Source organism: Nyctereutes procyonoides, unplaced genomic scaffold, assembly GCF_905146905.1.
Source record: "Nyctereutes procyonoides isolate TBG_1078 unplaced genomic scaffold, NYPRO_anot_genome, whole genome shotgun sequence".
Taxonomy (NCBI): domain Eukaryota; kingdom Metazoa; phylum Chordata; class Mammalia; order Carnivora; family Canidae; genus Nyctereutes; species Nyctereutes procyonoides.
The window spans coordinates 407,601-414,580 of NW_026575129.1; positions in this window are offsets into that span (position 1 = coordinate 407,601).

Below are 6,980 nucleotides of genomic sequence, written 5' to 3' on the forward strand. Positions count from 1 at the left end.
CAAAGTAGTTTTACCATTTATGCTAACAGCAGCAATGTATGAGAGTCATGTTGTTCCATGCCAAGATTTGCTCCGTCTTTTTAATCGTAAACATCCTTATGGGTACAAAATGGCACTATATTGTGCAATTCTTTCCCTGAAATTTTAAAGAAAAGTAACAAAAAATTAAGTTTATACTGTTCCATCCAATGTGTAACTTGAAAATACCTTTTCAGACTTATCTTTGTTCTTTCTTCTCACCAATAACTAATCGCTCTTTTTCTCCTTAATTGTTATCCATCAGCCCATCCCCTAAATTTTAGCCATAGGAATCATCAGATCATTGTCTATTTAACAGCTTCAGGAAAGCAGATAGGGGCAAAATCTAGAGTGTTATTGTTTGGATATCCCATATTAAGCTGTCCTCATCTTTTCATAAAGAGAGCAATCCACTCACTACAGCAATAGTTAGCAATGTAAATTTTACTGATTATTTCATAGGAGAGATAGATGAAGGGATTTATATTGCATAGCTCACAGAATTTTCTAGAAAATTCCTCATGAGGCTTGTCCTTAAGCTTTTTTTTCTCAACTAGTAGCCATTAGCTCTCCTTCTTATTCAGCTTTTCACTCTAGTCTACATATTCCATTTACTCATGAATACTAGTGCTGTCTTCAGTTTGAGAGGGGTCATCATACTGAGGAGAATAAGAAGCCATAGACCTAGAGGGCAATGAGGGATTATGCGTACAAAAATATATATACATATATGTTCTGCTACACTGATTTTCTTTCTTTTTTTTCTTTCTGAATTACTTTTGGTGGCCTGATTACTTAATACAAACAACACTTTCTTTGACAAAACAGTAGGGTCATCAAGGAGTAGTCTGCCTGTCAGATCTTGCCAAAACCACTACTACCACTATTACCACATATACAAACCTTACTGTTGTTGCTATTAAATTGTTTGGAGGGCAGCCCTGGTGGCCCAGCGGTCTAGCTCCACCTTCAGCCCAGGGTGTGATCCTGAAGACCCAGGATCGAGTCCCACGTCGGGCTCCCTGCATGGAGCCTGCTTCTCCCTCTGCCTGTGTCTCTGCCTCACTCCCTCTCTGTGCCTCTCATGAATAAATAAATAAAATCTTTAAAAAAATCTTTAAAAAATAAAATAAATAAATTGTTTGGAAATCTGCTAGAATGTCATGTTCTCTTAACCTCTACACTACACAGCTATGAATGGTTGCTGTGCTGTATCATTATGGGGATGCATGGTTCTTTGGAATGCATTGTAGCTGTCCCCTCCAACATAGCAGGGAAAGTCATAACCTTTATGGATGTTTATAATAAGCTAAGTAATGACAACTTACATTAATAGCCCACCATGGGAAAAATATGCGACACCAAAAAGTCTTGTAGTTTCCTCTTGAAATCTGTAGATGAGAAAATACACCTGCATGGAGTTCAAAATTACGTAAGAAGATACGGCAGAGAGAGAAGCAGAATAAAGGAGTGACAGACTGGATTTAGCTGGAAGCTCTCTATCACTTTAGGGTATTATGGTTTATCTTCATTTTACTATTTTTTTAAAATAAAAAAAAAGTATGTGTGTGTGTGTGTGTGTGTTGCCTTAATATCTTGGTTTTAAAATTGCTATTGCTTCAACTTGTACAACTAAAAGGAAATCTTGAGTAATCCAACCATCAATTTTTGGTTGAGTAATAAAAGCTATTATATGGAGTCTTTGCTTGCAATCCTGGGCACATAGTGTTCTCTCTCCCCTGTTATTAATACTATATTTATTGAGCATTTAGTATGAAATAAACAGGGATGATACAGATAATAGTTCTTGTCTGAGTTCTGTGACACACAAGTAAGCCAATTATTGTAATGCAGTATGCTAAATTGGAGGCACTTCACTTAGACAGGGGTCTGGGGCCTGAGGTGGGAAGTATTAAGGAATGCTTTCAGCTTTTATGGTCTGGGAGAGATTAGATAGATAGATAAATATAGTATTAAAGTCTTACCTGATGGATTTTTTTTCTCAATATCTAACCCTTGCTCCCTAATTGTTGATTGACTAATTCATTTCTTCTCAATCAAATTATATTATAATGTTTATTTACACAAATGGGAGTTTCCTTTTCAGGTCCATTCATTTTTTGCATTCTTCAGCTGTGCCTAAACTTTTTTTTTAAGATTTTATTTATTTATTTGAGCCTAACAGAGTGAGAGCAGGGGGAGGGGCAGAGGGAGAAGCAGTTCTCCCTGACTGGGCAGGGAGCCCAATGTGGGGCTCAATCCCATGACCCTGAGATCATGACCCCAGCCAAAGACAGACACTCAAGTGACTGAGCCACCCAGATGCGCCTAAACTTTTAATTATCACAGTTTTATTATGTTTTGATATCTAGTAGGCCTAGTCCCCCTAAATGTTCTTTATAAAATTTTCCTTGCCAAAAAAAAAAATTTTTTTTCCTTGCCATTCTAACCAGTTCTTTCACATGAATTTTAAGATTCTTTTGTCAAGCACTCTCTTCCCTAAACAATTCCTGTGGGGAACTGGATAGGGGTTATATTAAATCCACATATTAATGTGGGCTGGATTGACATGTTTCTCTACTCTTCAGTCTTTTTTTTAATTTTTTTTTAATTTATGATAGTCACACACACACACACACACACAGAGAGACAGAGGCAGAGACATAGGCAGAGGGAGAAGCAGGCTCCATGCACCGGGAGCCCGACGTGGAATTCGATCCCGGGTCTCCAGGATCGCGCCCTGGGCCAAAGGCAGGCGCCAAACCGCTGCGCCACCCAGGGATCCCTCTACTCTTCAGTCTTTTCAGTTTTGTTTTGTTTTTTAATAGGGAGCAAAGATTTATACATATTATCTTAGAAAATCAGGGGTTTATCATAAGAATAAGTAATGGAGACTTTTATTTATATTCTGTAGATATTTCTGAAGTTTGCTGTTTTCCTCATCATGGTACATTCATTTTTTTAAGTTATCCATGATATTTTAGATAATTTGGTTGCTATCATGAATAGGATTACTTTTGCTGTGTATTTCCTTATAGAGGAAAGATATTTCTTTAAAAATGTTTTTATTCAGCCATTTTACCATGTCCTGTTATTCCTTTTTATTTTCCTAAAACTTTACCCGTGAATTCTTTTTAGGATCCTACATAAACAAATCATTTTTAAATAAAGACTATTTAGGCTTCTTTCATTAAGTTGTTTTCAAACTGATCCCTGCAGAGGCAGCATGAAAGATGGAAAAGTGGGACTGAAGGCATGGAAATCAGATGAGAAATTACAGTGATCAAGAACTGAAGCAGATTAGTAAGGGTTGAATGGAGAGGATGGATAAGAGAAATTCAAAAGGTAAAGTGCAGTACTCAGTGATTGGTGTGGTAAGGGAGTAGGAGGATAAATTTTAGACTTCAGCTTTGACTGACTATAGAAACAGGATTTTTTAAAAAAAAGAAACAGTTAATAGACAATTTCTGTGGAAAAGAATAGTTACCCTGGTTACAATCAAGGGAACTTAATTGTAGCTGCTCATTGTGTGTTCATGAGTAAAATAAGGATACCAGGATTTCTGGGCAAAGGAGTCTGGGACCTACTTTGAGGATAGTAAGTCAGTTAAGCCAAGTGTCTTTGTTTTTACAGAAGCTTGATGGGCCCTTGCATTTATGGTGACAGCTTCTCTCTGCCCTATGTTATTACTACCAACTATCTCACCCTCTGCCACAAGTCTACTACTTAAGTCATAGTTGCTGCTCACTCATGGCTTCTGTGTACTGTATTCTGAGTGTCTTTTGGATTCTGCTCCTGCTACCATCTGCTTGGCTCCTTCCTCAGACCTACAGTTCAAATTTTCTAGGAAGATAATTGGCCTAACCAAACATAGCCACTATTATAATTGAGTTTTCCTATCAGGGCATTTAACAGTAGATGATCAGTTTCTGGAATGGCTGCCTTGAGGCAGGTGTTCACTCTTCATCCAGTTGGCCAAGGCAACCTATGGACAAGGAAACACCTAGGGCTTCTATAGTCAGCAAGATCTTCGGGGGAAGGGGCTTACCATCACCAATATAGAAGGGGCCTGTGCATATAGCCACAGGTTATGGCTTATTCTCTCTGGTACAACACTACAGACGGAAGAATGGGCTTGGGAAGTGAGAGGGGAAGGGGAGTCACAAGTTAGGTTTCAGTCATGTTTCATTAGAGCTGCCTGTAGTATGTTTCCCTAGATAGGCCCTGTAGGCTGTGGGAAATTCTGGCCTGAAGTTTGGGAGCTTCCGCAGCATTTTTCAGGTCACTCTTATAGTACCTATAGTATTACTTAATTTGTTTCAAAACACCAGACTGTTGGTTCCTTGAAGCCAAGAATTTGGTCTTTTTTATTTTTGTATCTTCAGTGCCCAATACGTAGTAAATGCTTAATAATTATTTGTTGAATGAATGAGTGGTTGGTTTGGAACCTGAACATTAAGAATGTTTCATAGTAAATTGATAATATGGCCATAGTATCATGGTATTTTCCCTATTTTGTGCTTGAAAAATACTAGAAGGAAAAGGAAACATTTTATCTTTTGACATTTTAGTACATATCCATGATTTATATAATTTTAGTCCAACAAATGTCTAAACTTACATCATCTTTCATATCATATCCTTCTTTCCATTTAGCATTCATTTGTACGTGGATTTCCAAATATTAATGTACCTACATACTAGATATTTTTATGAACTTCCATTGTTTTGATATATCAGTGTACTCAACAATGTCCCAGTTGTTAGATGTTGGGAGATATTACAGTGCTCATTAGCATAAGACTGGTATATATGTATAAATGAACTTTAATCTCACAATAGAGGTAGCTAATGTTTAACATCCTCCAATCAAGAGTACACACTCCCTAGATAGCTACACAAGCATTCCAAATATCTTACTGAAATCTACCAAGGATTTAATAATTAGTTAAGGAAAATTAGATACAATTTTTTAGACACAATTTTTGATTGGTAAAATGAGTGGTGGTCAAGGGGCGCCTGGGTGGCCCGGTCGGTTAAGTGTCTGTCTTTGGCTCAGGTCATGATCTCAGGGTCCTAGGATCAAATCCAACATCAGGCTTCCTGCTCAGCTGCTTCTCCCTCTCTCTCTCCCTCTGGGCATGCTCTCTTGCTCTCTCTCAAATAAATAAATAAAATATTTTTTAAAAATGAGTGGTGTTCATGATAGGCTGTGTAGATGTCACTGCCTTTGAATGAAGAAGATGTAAGAATCCAGGAAGTCCACTCTCCCTCTGGGCATGCTCTCTTGCTCTCTCTCAAATAAATAAATAAAATATTTTTTTAAAAAATGAGTGGTGTTCATGATAGGCTGTGTAGACGTCACTGCCTTTGAATGAAGAAGATGTAAGAATCCAGGAAGTCCACAAGTTATTACCTTTGGTTTAGCACCTAAGGTCTAGAGCTCTGTTTTATCTAGTGGCTGTCTCTCTTTGTGAAAGATTTTATTTCCTGATAACTATAGGATTCACTCTATAGTTCCCAAGTCCATTCAGAGGGAATTTTTAGAGGCCTAAAATATTTAAGAGAAGTCACAAATTAGATGCCCAGATTATATACTCCTCACTTTTGTAATATATCCACTAATTATGTTCTAACCTAACCAGATCTTATGTGAATTTTTTTTTCAAGCTGGTTTCTGTCATTAATCTGGCTGATCTTGGGTAAATCATTCAACCTTTCTGGAGTATCTATTGAGAAAAGTCAGGTAGGATATCTCTAAGAACAATTCTTTTTCTTTTTTTAACATCTTATCTATTGATTGATGAGAGATACACAGAAGGAGGCACAGACACAGGCAGAGGGAGAAGCAGGCTCCCTAAGAGGGAAGCCCAATGTGGGACTCGATCGTGGGACCCAGGGATCACATCCTGGGCTGAAGGCAGATGCTCAACTGCTGAGCCGCCCAGGTGTCCTATATTTTCTACTTCTAAGAAATGAAGAAGATATCAGCTCCCTTCCATGCCCCAAATGGTAGGTTTGTTCCAAACCCCAACCAACTTAAAATTTTTTTCTTACCAGTTTTTCCTCTATTCCTCCTGTTCCATTTAATTAAATTCTTTTCTTTTGTTCCATTATAAAAATAACCAGCCATCACTGTAGAAAATTAGGAAGTTACAGAAAATTACAAAGAAGCAGATTTTAAAAATGTATCCAAATTTTAAAAATTATCCAAAGAGAGCCACTGATCACATTGTGACAGTTTCTTTTAGCTTTTTTTTTTCTTCTCTATTGTGATTTCTCATTTTATCCACTCACTTGTCTTCCCCTGTATGCCTTTGGAGTCTGAGAATTCTCAGTCTACCCAAACCACCAGCCTAAAAGATCCAAAAACTTGAAAAGGAAATTGAGTTCTGGAATATGCAGAACAGTCTCCTCTTTTTCAGACCATGGCACCTTCCCAATTTTTAAAATTACGAACATTTTCAGGCCAAAAAATAAAATAAAATAACGAACATTTTCACACACAAAGTGAGATAAAATGAAAATCTGGAGGCACTTGGGTGGTTCAGTCTATTAGGTATCTGACTTGTGACTTCAGCTCAGGTCATGACCTCAGGGTGGAATTGAGCTCCAGCTAGGGCTCCGAGCTCAGCTGGGAGGCTGCTTGAGATTCTCACTCTTCCTCTTCCTTGGCCCGCCCCCCCCCAAAAAAAATAAATCCTAAAGAAAAAAAAGATGAAAACCTGAATGCTAACCATCGAAATTCAATAATTTTTAACATACTATAATTTTGTTTCTTCTATAATCTACATATACTTTTTTTTATCTGAACCATTTGAATGTAACAGGCAAATATCATGGTATCTCATTTCTAAACACTTCAGCCTTTATCTTCTAAGAATAAGACATTTTTTTAGACAACTATGATGCCATTACTTGCCCTTGCATTATTAAGAATAGTTTCACAATATCACCTAGTA